This window comes from Anas acuta, chromosome 7 (genome assembly GCF_963932015.1).
Source record: "Anas acuta chromosome 7, bAnaAcu1.1, whole genome shotgun sequence".
Taxonomy (NCBI): domain Eukaryota; kingdom Metazoa; phylum Chordata; class Aves; order Anseriformes; family Anatidae; genus Anas; species Anas acuta.
In genome coordinates this window covers 18,630,598-18,645,961 of record NC_088985.1, presented here as the reverse complement: position 1 = coordinate 18,645,961, position 15,364 = coordinate 18,630,598, and the positions used below count along the sequence as shown (strand labels likewise).

The 15,364-nt window shown below is 47.5% G+C and overlaps 1 long non-coding RNA gene across 1 annotated transcript in view; it reads left to right on the top strand.

Annotated features, from left to right (window-relative positions):
• The window catches only part of LOC137859473 (uncharacterized), a 38,955-nt gene extending 23,925 nt beyond the window's left edge, over nt 1–15,030 (top strand). Inside the window, exons 2-3 of the long non-coding RNA XR_011098315.1 lie at nt 11,184–11,274; nt 13,733–15,030. This is a non-coding gene — a long non-coding RNA (uncharacterized lncRNA). The remainder of the gene's footprint in view (nt 1–11,183; nt 11,275–13,732) is intronic.
• The last annotated feature ends 334 nt before the right edge of the window (nt 15,031–15,364 follow it).

Below are 15,364 nucleotides of genomic sequence, written 5' to 3'. Positions count from 1 at the left end.
CTTCACCAGCAGTAGCTTCTTAATCTGTGGCTGCCGTGCTGCGTCTCCTGTAGCCCTGAGCTTCCCTGCGGTAAATGCTCCATCTGGACGTGTATGGGGCTGTCTCAGCTGTGGATGCCTCACAGTAAAGACTTGGGAAGTTCCTAGAAAGCAAAGCTAGTGTGGCGGGGGGGGGGGTGGGGGGGGTGGGGGGGGAATGTGAATTTGGAGCAAGAAAGAGTATGAACAGAGGGAGACAATGCTGGGGATGAAACAAAAGGTGACCGGACATGCTGAGTGGTGCAGAGGGAAAGCAAAGAGGCAGGAGATAAGGAGAGGGCCCTCCAGATGACACTTCCCTGCTCTTTCTCTGCGCTATTGTGAAAACATGTTGAAAGCTGTAAAGAGCCTTTGTTTTGGAAAGAGCTCCAAATTAATTGTGATGTTCAGGCTGCCCTTCAACAAGCGCAGGGTCTCTTTCCCCCCAGCCTTTCATAGCACTGACCCCAGAAGGAGCAGGGCTGGGCAGACCCCCTCCGCCCCACTCCTGTCACCCCTTGGGACCTGTAGGTCCCAGCTTTCCCTCTGCCATGTCCCACCCAGGGCTGTGGGTAGGGCCAGGCCACTCACTCATGGCTGTCATATGACCGATGTGGCATTCCCCAGCACCAAGATCAGGGGCTAATTAATGCATTCAGGGCCGCTGATGGAGTGGAAAGGCGCTTGTCTGGTGGCGGGGAGCTGAGGGACAACCTGGTGGGCTGGCCCCTGCTCTCTTCCTCCCCACCACCACTGTCCAGGCTTCCCCTCAGCAGCCACATCACACTGTGGCTTCCCAGCCCTTGTGCCCCAGTGCGGGGGCAAGAGGAGGCTGGGACGTGGGGGACAGAGAACGGTGGCAGGAGAGGCCCAGGTCAGCCAGGCACTGTGGGCCAGGGCGCTGTGCTGGCGGGCGAGGGGCGCCATGGGGCCTTCTCCTTTCACTGCCTCCTAGTTCTGCTCCACAGACCCTCCCTTTGTCAGCCTGCTGAATGGCAGCCCTGCCCGCCCGCGGCCCCGCTTTTAATTAGGGCTTCCGCCGCCTGCGCCTGCCCCTCCACTGCTGCCCGGCCCCCCTCAGCTTCCCCCCACCGCTTTTAAATTCTTTGACACAATTTAGGGCCTCTCTCGATTGCCTTGGCTCCCAGCCGGGATGGGTGAAAGGCAAGGGGAAGCCAGCCGGAGCACCAGAAGCCTGGCACGTCCGGGGCTGTGCTGCAGGGGCAGGCACGGGGCTGTCCTGCTGCTGCCAGCCCGGCACAAAGCGAACACATCCTGCCTGGCACATGGCCGTACTCTGCGCTGTGGGGCAGGGGCCTTGGAGCGTCTGTAAGGATTCATCCCAGGAGGATGCTCACAGCTGAAAACTCCCCAAGCCTCCTCTCAACCCAAGGGGCTCTGGGGCAGTTAGATCTGGGTTTGGCCCACGAAACACGGATATGATCTTGCGCTTTTATTTTTTCTTCTTAAATCTAAATCACGCCTCTTGTGATGTTTTGGTGATTTGTGAAAAGCAGTTCCTGGAATTAGATGATCTTGGGAAAATGTTGATGGAAAACTGCTTCACGTTTGGGAGGCATATTACAGGAAGCACACGTTACTATTTTCTGTCTTTGCTTTGGACTAACATGGTGGTAGTCGATGGCAGTTCAACCAGGAGTTTCACAGCCACCTCCTCCAGACTTCTCTGAACCTCAGGTATATCTGTACCTAAGGCAAATATTTGCATCTTTTTCTAGACAAAACACATTTTAGTGTTGCACACAGGTGTCCCACAAATTCAAGTTTTCAAGAACTTGAAGTGAAAGAGGCTTGAGTGACTGCGTATGACTAATCTTTTATGGAGACGTGAGGTGCTATGTTCATGCAGATAAACACACAGAAGGAAAGCAGCTTCAGCCAGAATTTGTAGATCATTTCCTGACTAAATTTTGCTTGCTCCTCCTTGGGATACCTGACCTAGAAGCCTGCCCTTGGCTTTTGCTTGCTGCTTTTGTCACTCAGGCTCTGATTTCCTTCTGGGGTGATGTTTCATTTGGGTGCAATGCAGTGTTGTTTCCTCCAGAAACAACAGCTCATGCCTCAGCCTCAGGCAGCCCTGTTGCTCATCTTCCCCAAACTGTCCCTGTGTGATGGGACATCAGGACTCAGGGCTCTGGGCCATGATGCCTCACATGCACCCTTCTGTCTGCACCCCACAGAGTGGGCATCATGCCACAGGTAGACAGAGAGGCAATTGAGTGTCACGAAGTGCTCGTGTCAACTGTCCCATATGCTGCTGGGTGGGTTTCTGTGTGACCATGAGGGGTCTGCGGTGGGAGACAGTAACAGGATGGACAGAAGTTCCTCTTTGTATTGCAGTCCTTGCTCTGCTTTCCTCTATCAGCAGCTGCTGGCAGCACGGAGCCTCAGTTTAGCTGTCCTCCATGAGCGAGTATTTGCAGCTCCAGCCGCAGGCATTACTCCCAGCCTGAGGCAGCACAGGGACCACCTCGGTGCCAGCAGCTCTTGGTCACAAAAGCATGGCTGCTTCCCAGGCTGCTAATACCTGTGCGTCCCCAGCCCTGCCATGGCCAGCTACCGAGCGGCCCCAGCGCCAGCTGGGTTTGTGCCATGGCGGTGAGACCCAGAAAGCAGGAGCAGAGTGGATGTGGAGGTGCAGGCCAGGGTGGGTGGCGCAGTTTGGATATTTCTACCTCATCTGATACAATCAGCATTGCTGTGCACATGAGAGGAAAGTTGTTCGATAGGAATGACCCATGATGCTGGGTTAATTCTGTTTACAAAAGAATAAATATTATAGCGGTGTCTTATAAAAGAGAATCAATAGCTTCCCTTTGCTGGGTGATCCCTTCATGTCTTCGAAAATCGATTCTCCCCTATTCCCCTCCTCCTCGCTGCACAGCTATCTGTTTTTCGGGGTGACGGGGGGGTCAGGCGATTATTGAAGTATATGTGAATTTACAATATTAACGACTCACGACGGTGTGTCCGCAGGTTCACGGTGAATTAATTATCTGTTTAAGAAGCCATGAAGAAATCAATCAATGAAAATTTCTCACTCTTTTGAGAGTGAGGGAGCTTGTCAATTTTTTTTTTTTTTATTTTTTTAAACATGCACCACATTTAAAGGAGAAGTACAGCCTTTTTTTTTTTTTCAGAAGAGGAGAGATAGGAGAGAAGCTGTTTTGGGGCTGAGGAATACACATCCTGTTGGGTAAAGCCCTAGCAGCAGCAGTAGCAACTGGTGAAGGTGCAGCCATGGGGCACAGGCTCAGCACACCTGAACGCAGCCGCTCTGGGCCTCCTCTGCAGACAGGGTCAGGCAGCTCTGGACAGCAAATGGCCTGAGACTGCTCATCTTTCCATCTGGTGCTAAACCTGCAGCTAGGGCAGGGACCCTGGTGTTCATACAGACTTCTCAGCAGGTGCTCCACATCCCTGGGGATCCAGGAGTCATCCCGGACATGCAGGAGGACAAAGGGATATGCTGGATCATTACTATATATGTACCAGTAACTGAATCTGGCTGAGGTCCTTGCATTGACTTGATGACATTTCTTTGTTTGGATGGGGTTTGGTGACATTTGAATACTGGATTTGAGCAGTTTCCCTACATTTCAGGCTTTGGCAGGCAAAACCATATTAACTTTGATGCCAGTCAAAAACTGGCAGGGAAAAATGGATCCCAAAACTGCTCCAAAGGTGAAGGGGTTTGTCTGTAATTCCTTAAGCCTGCTCTGACCTTCCTAAAAAGCTTCTCTGTCTCCCGTCTCTGATGTGCCTGTGGAGAGTTTTAATGTATTGGCACTTGGGCAGTGACTGATAACACAGTTAAAAGGGGAACAGAGCAGAGAAGAGGAAAGGGCAGGGGCAGAGGAGAGGAAGCTGAAAGGAGGAGGGGGCATGAGGCACACAGAACCTTTGGTATGAGAAGCGAGTTGAGCACTGCCCCTTTTCCTCTAGCTACAGACCCACAGTTTTGCATGGCAGGGAGATAGAGGGAAATGCATGAGGACTGGGGTGGTGGTCATCTGGAGATCCTGACAAGCAGTCTAGAGGAGTGGCAGAAGCAGGGACAACCTCTGAGGCTGCCTCTACCCTTGCAAGCCCAGGCAGACATGGCCCCTTCCCAACCCCATAATCCTACTGGCCTGTGCCGAGAGGAGTCCCCGCCAGGCACACCCATCGCTGTAACCAGCATAGAGAGAAGAGCCCATATTGACACAGGAGCATCTGTGTCAGTAATTGTCACACAGCCTGGCAAATTGCTTCAATGTGCCATCCCCTCCAGCCGTGCAGTTCAGTGGCAGCAGCAGGCCTGGGGGGGGGGAGAGGAGGGGCTGTGCTGCTGCCAGAGGAACCCCATACCCAGTGGAAGGGATCGGGACCCCACAGAGACCTGTTGGGTCCTAGCCCAGGTCCCTGCTTCTCGACAAAGTCTCACCGATGGCCACTGCTCTGGCTGCAGAGCTCTGTTTTACCCAGCTCCATCGTCCTCAGTGCAATATCCCTGATTTAGATTACAGTGAGAGAAAGGGGGAAAATCCCCATCTGCCTTATGCTGTCATTTACACGAGCTGAAGGAGATGTGAGACAGGGTCATGCTGTCCCTCCCTTGATCATCTTCCCCTGTGCAAGGAGTCACCTGGCATGCACTGTGCAGGAGAGAGCAGGAGACTGTGGTAGCATTGTGTGGCATGCTCGTTCCTGGGGCAGCCCACGTCTTCTGACAAATGCATTTTGAAGGTGTCATGTGGTGACAAGAAAAGTGCAACAGCACCACTTCATCCCACTTCTAGGTGTCAGAAGTAGTAATTTTTACAAGGGGAGATAAAGTCTGCTACTTGGCTGCTGGGAATTAGGGGATCTTTACTAGTTTACTCCAGATGAGCTTTTCTCCCATTTATACATGCAGTTGCTTCCTGAGTCTAGGCAAAGATAGAAGAGAAGTGAAAGGTGAGATTTCCAAAAGGGATCAGGTTCCCAGTTTGAAGCTTTGTGTACGAAATTCTTTAAAAGATGCAGTTATTTGTAAATGGTCCTGGTTAAGGTCAGCTTCCCAAAACACTGCCACAGGACACATGTCCCTCCACCTAGCAGGGATCCAGCCCCTCTTGTGCCCCAGCTTCTTTAGGGGTGTAAAAAATAAAATCAAAGGTGTAAAAACTAAAATCAAAACCAACAACAAATCACCTGCAAGCTCAAGCACAGCCATTCACTTTAATGCTAATGACTTTGCCAGCAGTCCTTTAATGGCTATGGATTTTGCCGATATATTGAAAAATGTCTGTGCTTGAGGTGAAGAGCCCATATTCTGTCTTCCAGAGCAGCAAGTATCATTGGTCAGAGCCGTTCCCAAGGCATGGTATAATGTGGGACTGCAGTGTCTCCTGGGCTTTCCCAGTACAGACTACCTTGGGGGGTAATTAGTGTTGTGATAGGCAAAGTGGGTGCAGCATCCCTTGTGGAGCTTGCAGAGGGGTAACAAATCGAGTGCTAATGCCACACTCTCCCCTTTGGGTCAGCATTGTTCCAGTGCTCTGATTTGCTGTAGGTGGGTCTCTAGCCCTAGCAAAATCACCGTGGTGTTTTTTGTGTGCCTGGATGTCTCCACTGGTCACAGTTGAATATTATGTCCCAGATGCCAAATAGATGCAAGTGAAGGAATCCACTGATTTCGACTCGGTTGACTGTTGAGACTGATATACTTAATTTCTCTCCAGACCTCCCAAGGAACCCTATAATAGCCTGTTAATGGGATGGTTGTGTCCCACATTAGAGGTGGTTGCATTAGAGAGGCAGATGAAATGACATCCTAAATACAAGAAATTCCAGGTGCTCGCTAGCATCTACACAAACAGATCAACTGTGTAAGATTGTTATACCCTTGGAGGATGGCAGGTTCTGACAGAGTTGTGCTCATGAATACCAAATGGATATCACGTGCACAAGGGGTAGCATCCCCGTGAGCATTAGGCAAGGTTTCAGATGAACCACACTTTGCCCTAGACTCATAGGAAGGAAAGCTCCAGCTGCACTTTAGCCACATTCCTAGCAGGTCAGAAATGCCACAGAAGCAGTCAATGGAAAAGCCAAGATCCACAGCTAGAGCATCGATTCAGAGGACCTGAATCAAAGGAGGGAAACATTGTGGCTTGAAATAGACCTTCTGTGTTTGATATTACTGGACAATAATATTATGCAAAAGGGATGAAGAAGCTAAGAGGATTAGATGCTAATACACTGCTAGGAAATATAAGCAGCTGCTCTCATGGAATATATTTATGTCCTTCACATTGCAACTACAGCCCGAGTGAGGACCTCCCAGGATACCTGCCCACAAACCTGCCCGGCGTGTAGTATCCAACACAGAGCAGATATAAATTTTGAGGCCTAGAGATGGGCTTGTGTTACAAGAAAGAGATGTCCCTACATGTGCTTCAGATACCAAGGACTTTCAAAATGGAATGTTTTTATACTTCAGGTCTGATTTCTGCTACTCCCTTTCCTTGTAGAGCAAACACAAACTCCCACAAAGTCCAGGCAAGAGCTGGAAGGTTCCAACCAAAGTAACATCCATTGTGCAGTCCATTCAGGTATATGGGGCACGTCTGTCATGCAAAACAGCCCAACCATAAGCCTGCAAGGAGGGAAAATCACCCTGTGCCAGCTTCCTATGTCTAGGCACATTCCTCCAGGGCTGCATGTGAACAAATAAGCCATGCCTCTTGCATCTAGCCAACGCTGACCCCTCCTGCATAGCGCCATGCTTCAGAGCTCGGCTCTGACTGTACCTGCCAGCAAGGGCACACCCCGGGAGAGACAGTGCCTGCTGTCAGTTGTTGCTGCTGAGTGCAGGGACTTGGCCAAGGACACAGAGAAAAGGAGTGGAAGAGTAAGGGCTTGAACCTGGATCCCAACCAAGTACGCTATCCGCTTGTGACTGAGTGTTTCAACAACACAAACGTTTATTTTTTTCCCAGGGAAAGCTCTGTCACTGCAGACTTGCCATCGCCTTTCGGGCCTGTTGGAAGAGGGTATTCTGCCAGGGAGCCAGCCTGACTCCTTCCCTTCTGTCTGAGGCAGGCTAGGAAAGCTCCCCTCGGCCTTTGAGCTGGTGCTCCATGGCAGATGCAGTCACAAAGATGGGTATGTACTCCTCAGTGGATTATGTATACTCTGCGTGTTTTGGTCTCCAATTGCTCCTACACCAGCTGTTATTCCTACCACCAAGAAATGCATTTATGTATTTTCTGTTCCTTTTCAATGCTTAAATGTGAAGTGCTGGGCTCTTCTCTGGACTAAGTCAGTCAGTGTGAGGATCGTCTGCAAGAAAGATCTCCCAGAGTCACATCAGGGTGAGGAAGATCAGGATCTTTAAGCCTGAGGAGGTTAATTTACAGCTAACAGCTTATCTGGATGTGGTTTAAGGAAACCTGCAGAAGCCTCAAGGTTCATCTCTGATAATTTGCATACTGAGTCCAGTATGTCCATTGTCAAGTGTCACCAGGCAGATGGTAGTACAACAGGACATCTTAAGTGTGTCTATCCCTCAGCCCACCGCTGGTGCTGTTCTCCCACTGCCTGAAGAACTGGGGGGTGAAAATCTCACACTGTTATTCCCTGTGGGCCTTTGGGAAACTTGTGTGAGCGTGCGAGGGAGGCACACATGTCCCCAGGAGGGGCTGTATGTACACACTTCTCCCTTCACAGCAGCTTAGCTGGAGTGCCCCCCTCCCTCTCCAAAGCATCCCTGACACTCTAGGTGAATATTTGAAAGACAGGATCGGGGCTTTGGTTCGAGAGCCTCTTTGTACAGTGCTAACTGGTTTCAGGGCTGTAATTATCTCTCCAAGAGAAGCTGTAAATTGGATTAAGGCACTGAGTTGCAGCTGAGTGAGCTCCCTCCATTGCCCCACCTGGTGGGCTGCTGAGCGATAACAAAAAATGCCGAGAAATCGGATTTGGATTCTGCTTCACACTCATGGCTTCCTTCTGGAAAAAATGAAATTTTTCCGGCAGAAAGGGCTGGCATGGGTTTGCTGGCAGTATCAGTCCTGGGCTCGTATCATCTGCTGGCACTCTTCCGGAAACGCGATCCCCTCCGTTATCAGAGAGAAATAAATAAATAAACAGCAGGAGATGTTTTGGCAAGGAAGGAGGAATTGCACCGAGAGGCGTGCGCGTTCGCACACACCCGCATGCACACAAATACACACACACACACTCACCTCAGCGCCGGGTCTTCGCAGCCCGAGCTGCCTGTCGCAAGCAGAGGAGAAAGAGGGAGGTGGCAGCACAGGCACAGGGAGATGGTTGGTTTTGTTGTCTGTTTTTTTAATTTTTTGTCCTCTGGGCTGAAAGAGAAGCCTGATTTTTAGCAGCTTATGTTGAAGGCATAGAAGACCAGGGCATGGGATTTTCATTAGTTGTGATGCAAATCCCTGCCCCACACATGTGGGGGCCCCTCCAACATCTCTCCCCATGCCTGTGAATAAGGTGCTGTTCCTTTTCCAAGGGTGATCTCAGCTCAATGTAAGAGGGTCCAAAACTTATACTGAGAGGCAATACAAGTTCTCTGGCTGATTTCAGCATCTTGACCAGGACAGACCAACATCAGGCACCTGGGAGTTTATCCTCCCCTTTTGGGATAAAAGATGCTTCACATCTGGGTTCCTTTCTATACACAGAAGTGTGTATTTGCCTTTGGAGATGCAGGAGTGCTGCACTGCAGCTATGTTTAAGGCAGATGTCCATAGGTAACCCTGCAGGAATGGGCAGCACCAGTTAAGGCCACTGAATGAAACTATCAGGTTACAGTCCCAGCTTGTGGGACCCATGTTGAACAAGAAGCTGACAGTTTCATTTCAAAGCCTTTCCTAGGGAAAAGTTTGTGATGGAGCATTTCTGTCCATGGAAGAACCAGGGTATCCTGGTTTGGAGGCAGGGCTCCAGGAAGCCTTGGAATTTCAAATCTCAACCTGAATGTACCTTCCTAGGCCAATTTCTGTAATTTCAGTCCTTGCAAGCAGCATCTGCAAAGCATTAGATCTGTGTTCCTGTCTTAAAGAAATGTTGCCATACAAAGGTGCAAAATTCATCCCAGCACTCTAAAACACAGCCTTCTCTCATGTGAAGAGCCCCAAACCAGCTTCTCAAGTAGGACCAATAGGTAAATCATCCATAATCTGATTTATTCCAGATCCTAAAGCTACAAAATAGAGCTTGTGTCCATCTGCATCCTTCTATGCTCTGCCATCTGCAGGGTCTCCTCTCACTGTTGGGCAGCTATAACCAAAAGGGCAGCATCTTCCCACTTCTTCTGGCCAGGGAAAACACCTGGAAAGACATCCTTCAGTGCCTGCAGTGGTGACACCTGTAAGCATTGCATCTCAGGAGCGTGGCAGCTGCCTCTGCCCATCGGCTGCCCCTGCCAGCTGGCAAAGAAGCACAGCTAGCAGGAGCTGCCAGGGCTGGAGGAGGAGGAAGGCGTCCTCCCAAGGGAGGCATACTCAGGAAAATCTAAAGGGGAGTGACAAGATGGGAGAAGTGAGCCCCCCTGCTGGCCCTAGATGTGCATCCTCAGCTAAGCGCCTGTAATTCCTTGTGTCCTGCTGACTGAGGGCAGGCTTTGTGCCATGTCCTGATTCCCTGGCCCTGAGGCTGAAGGATGCTTTGTGAAATGAGGCCACACTGGACCATTCCAGAGGAGGCCTTCTCCAACCCTGCTGCTCCCCACAATTGGTTGTCGCCACATTCTCCTTTCCTCTGGTCCCTGGTCTCACACCACAACACAGCACCACAGCATGCATCTAGAGCAGCCAGTTTGCCTCTCTCCTCTCTCCCGCCCTCCACACACCACCTAGAAACCCATTTTCTCCTCTGCTGAGTTCTTAGAAAGCAAAAGAAATGTCCAAGGGCTAAGCACTCACAACTGAGTTCAACTCTGATGTATTCCCTGAAAATAAAAAGTAGAAATCCCTCACCAGATCCCACCAGGATATGAATAGCAACACTTTCAAAATCTTCTGGTGATTTCCATGTATCCTACCTGCCTGATTTCCCCAGACATCTGGTGGGTGGTGAGCAAGGGTCCTGCTGGAAATGCTGCCTTCCTTTGGGTGCCAGCAAGGCTGCTCTTTGTGTTTCTGTCAGCTGAACTTATTAGTTAGCATTCAGTTTGGCAATAAATGTTTTATAAACCAGGTACTGTGTATTACAGATATACCAGTAGGTACATGTTTATGTTTGTGTGTTCTGAAAATTGTTATAAGATTTTTGTTATTTTGTTCATCAGATCCAGCTCAGCTTTTCTCACCTTTTGCAAATCCTAACATGGAAATAAGAGATATACGGATCCTTATCACTGCCAAAATTTCTTCAGTGATAATGTTTTGGTTTCTTTTGCACTTAAATATTGAAAGACACCACTTGGAGAGCTGCATATTTAACTCCAACCTTCCATAGAATGACAGTACATTTGTAAATGATCCTTTTTGCTTCATCAGTCATGGGTTCAACCATTTTTGAACAGAGAAAGTTTTAACCATGTGCCAGGAGTTCAGCACATGTGCAGGTGCTGGGAACTTGAGGAGGAACCTCAGTTGCTGAGGACCATTAGCAAGATGCTGAAATCCTTCCAAGGAATGACTGTGCTTTGGTCGTGGACTGGGTGGTCCTTTACTGCATTTTGCCATCCTCTAGTAAGGTCTCTGAGCTCATGAAGTTTGCATGGCTGTACTGATGATGTCTTCTTGACAACCCTCCCTTGGAGGCTGTTACATGCCTTCCATATAGTTTCGGAGATTATCTTTATTTTCTTCCTATAACATTGTCTTTGCAAACATTTTCCCTCAGCATATGTGTGTGTGTGTCTTTCATACCTTTTACTGTGTTTTTTATTGTCCTTGCCATTTTGAAACCAGGAACATGATTTATAGATGGAATTAATGAGCAAATCACCTGATGCTGAACTGATCCTGGGTGTCACAGTACTATAGACCTGATGCTCCTGCAAACAGAGTACTGGCTCCAGATTCTTTCTCTCCCAAACAATATGGCCTTGGGATCAGTCTAACTAAGGCTCTTGCTCCTGCATGTTTTCCTTTCTGTGGAATAGAGGACTGCATGGATGTGATAACATCTTATTTTCTGCCCATCAGGCTGCAGCTGAGTCTGTGACTATCATTAAAAACATCAGGCCAGATCCCTCTGTGGTCTAGCAGCCCTGAAGTCAACAGAGTTGCTCTAGTGGTGAGTTTGTCCTGAAAGCTTCTGGTCTGTTTGTAGTCAGATGCCCAGATCCGAGAAGCATCTTGGGTGGATTTGTATCTATGTTTGATAAAGGATGCCTCTCGCATCCAACTTAAGGCATTAAAGGCTTCAGAATCTTCTGCATCAACACAATTTCCATTACTTCTGTCATTCTAGCAGGTTATTTCTTGGCTCTCCATGACTTCCTTCCTTCACATGAAGGCCATAGGACATGGCAGGTGGGATGCCTCAACTATGCCAGCATCTTCATGGATGACTTTGGCAGAGCATCTTTTTTTGAGCCCAGCTACTATGTCCCTGACCTGTGCTGTGTGTTGTTAAAGCAGTTTCCTTGGACAGCTGTAAAGAGCTGAGTGAAAACCTTCCAGGATTTTTGTCAGAGCTGCACAGTCCCTGTCCCAAAAGGGTGGGTGGGCAGGATTCCCATTTCAACTTTATCTATGCAAGAAGTTTTAACTGTAACAGCAGGATAGGCACAGAACATTTCCCTCCAGCACTTACACTGATATAAATAGGCTTTATACCAACGTAACTTTGTTCTCTTGTAGGCATGAAATTAAGCTACACCGGTATTAGGTACACATGGAGCTGTATAACTGCTCACAGTCTGAGGGGGTTATACTGATTTAGCCACAGGGGTTTTTAAGCAGATTAAAGAAGTTAAAAGATGATATTTAAACCATTGCTAGCAGTGTACATTGATTTCTAGGCACAATCTTTCTTTTATCCATGTCCACATTTTCTGTGCTGAGGTATTTACAAACCCATGAGCTTTTGCATCCATTTTTTTCTCTTTATTTCCCCATTTTTTTTCTTTTTTTTAACTGCTAGGTGAAAAGTGTGTATAGTCAGCAGTTAAATTTTTTTCCTTTTCAGAGAAAGGAAGAAAGGCTTCAGAGAAGTATGGGAATAACAGGAGGAAGAAAAAGTCCCTATTACTCTGTTTGTTCCAACTCCCTCACATTCTGACTGTTTGCAGTGTGACTAAAAGAAATAAGAAGAGTTTAAAAGTAAGCAACAATTGAAGAGAGACAGTGTTTTCAGCAACACAGAGAGTGAGTCAGGGATAGCATCTCCTGCCTTCTCACAAACCTGTTTGGGAATTAAATATTTTTTTCAATGTTTCTAATACCAATTTAAAATAAATAAATAAACAAATCAGAAAGACTGATAAAACAAGAAGAGAAAATTGAAGAGGAGCCTTTCTTTTTTGAAAGCTATTTCACATGGAAAATTTTGGTCTGGTCTGAGAAGAAACCTGTGGAAATTTGTCCTTTACAAATTTCCTGAGGTAACCTTACATATCTGTTTTCTACTGGGTAAGCTAAAAGACTTTCTTTTTTCTTTTCTTTTTTTTTTTTCCTTTCTCTGTTTTTCTTTTTTCTTTCTTCTTTCTTCTTTTTTCTTTTTTCCTTTTTCTTTTTCTGCCTCTAAATTTTGCAGAAATGGTCTTTTCCTGCAGAACACTATCTAGCCAGAAATCTCCCCACTATCTAACCAGTTGAATCAAGTAGGCACTGTTGGTTGTAGCCAGTTAAGTCCAACCAGCCATTTTGACCACGGAACAGTGGACGTAACCGTGAGAAATATGATGGAAGCAAAACTTCCTTGTGACAATGCCATAAAAATTATTGTCTTCTGTATAAAATTATTGTTATTGTATAAAAAAAAATCCACACCCACAAAGCAAAAAAAATTAAGATTTTGAGGAATTACTAATTCACAGGAGAAAAATCCACTTTTTTGAAAGATCTCAATAAAAATTAAAAGAAAATTATTGGTTTTCTTCTGAAAATCCTATCAAGTGCAGAATAGATGGAGCTATGTGGAAGGGCAGAGGGCTGGGTTTTCAAAGCATTGTGGGAATTGGGTGGGCAGACCTGAGTAGAGTACAGGTGTGTGGTTGGGTAGATGGATAAGCGTGTGATATGCATGTGGAGCAATGGCTGAAGATGTATCTGACAGAGATATTCCCTTGTGTGACTGGGCTGACAGGCAGGAAGGATGCTTTAGAAGATCAGAAAGCCTCTGGTTCAGCTCTTTTTTCTGCCATCACCTTTCAGGTGGCCATGGGTAAATCACTCAGTTATTTGTTTGTACGCTGGAGATAAGAGCATCACTGCATCTCACAGGGAACTATGGGGAGTTAATCCTTTGGAGACTGGGAGATGCTCATATTCTGCAGTAATTGGGCTCGGACAGGTACTTCAGAGAGGATACAGACACAGTCTATGGCCATGACACTGCTTCAGGTCTTAGCAGCAGCATGAGTTCCCCTCCAATTCTGCTGCCTCATACCTTGTCCTGGTGATCCTCAAATGAGACAAATTTCAGATTAGCCCTCCCAGTGTGCTGGAGTGTCTTCATGCCTTGCAAGCTTTGGACCTGCTATCACCCTTATTGCTCTAAACGTAGTTTAAAATGTGTTCTGGTGCAGTTGGTCAAATGCTGGTAATTCAAGTTGAGCAAGAGAAGTCCAAACATAGAGGGGCTCCAGACTGCTTTCTGTGGCTGGAGTCTATAGACAAACTTCCCACACCTGTGTCGGAGTGAAAGCATCTCTGCAGAGAACCAGTGGGATGAATAGCAAGCCATCTGCACCTTCACTCACTAATGGTCCAAATGATAGGAGAATTCAGCATGTCTTTTAGTCTACGGAGATTGATAAATGTTTTCAATTTCATTCTACTGACAAAGTGCGGGTTTAGCTGTATCTCTCAGTGGCATCTGGACTATGAGCAGAGCCATAAAACCAGGACATTTGAATGATCTTGCAAGAACATCCTGCTGGTTCAGCAAAGCTCCAAGGAATTTTCTCAAGCGACACCACTCCCAGTTGGAGCATATTTACGTTATTGTGGAAGAGACATACTGTGGAAGAGAATCTGCTCCCAGCGATTACTGTGTCTGACTCTGAGACCAGGTAGAACAGAGCCATTCAGATAGTGCAGCAATAAGTGTGTCATGAACACCAGAGTAGATCAAAAACTGCTGGTGTTAGTCATGGCCCAGGACCCCCTGAATTTAGTGCAACTCTTCTCGCTGTGCTTTTTTGTCTAGTTAATACATCTGGCACTACTTGTCTTGGATCTTTGGTGGCTGGAAGAGAAATGGAGAACCAAGGACTTCCACTTGGGTTGGCCAACATGTCTGGTGGTCATCTCTGAAGCCTGAGAGACAGGGACTTCCAGACAGGAGGGGTGTTCATTCCCCTGGCACTGCCCATCCAAAGCCTCCAGTTACACCTTGCTTGCAAATACCCTGACTGGCTCCTTCCAGCTCTGTCACATGTGTGAAGACATTAACTTCCAGGCCCAGTCTGAACATGTGTGTCCCTGTTTGGACCTGTTTGCCTTCCCCCTTCTTTCCTCAGTGGGTCCTGCCGAACTCCTTCCCCAGTTCTGGATCCAAAAGAATAATGGCTTTATGTAGCTTGTAAAATTCTATTATCTCTGTATTCAAAACTCAACAACTGGGAAATGGCTGTAATAAGCGTGTTATTAAGCGTGTAAATACACTTTAACTTCAGACCTCCAAAGGAAGCCTCTTGCTGTCTTCCTTGCTGCTTCCCCTCCATGTTTTCACCATGCAGTTGGATTTCATGGATATACGTGCTTTTCCCCCTCTCTCTGGCTGGCGTGCTGTCCCATATGACTGTGCTAAGGATGCTGCTCCTTTCTGCTGAGCCTGCCATGGAGCCTCCTGGAGATCTCGGAGCGTTCGAGGGAAGACGGGGGCTTGGTGAGCATGGGGGCTTGGGGAGGGGGGCGGAGGGCTGGGCTGGGGAGGGGAGGAAAACATTAAAAAAAAAAAAAAAGAAAGAAGCCAAGTGCATTCTTTCTGCAACACTCAGGAAAAAGAATGTTTCACAGGGGATTGGAAAGGCGAAATTTTTTCACATCCAAATGGATTGCAATTTCCCTCCATTTAGCACCTGAAGGTAATTAGCTCGAAGAGACTGTCGGCTGAGAAACACGTTCATGGAACATTAACTCTCATACATTCTCCAGTTGCAGGGAATTAATAGGAAAGATTAAAGTTTAAAGAGAGCAAAATGCCATTACCTCGC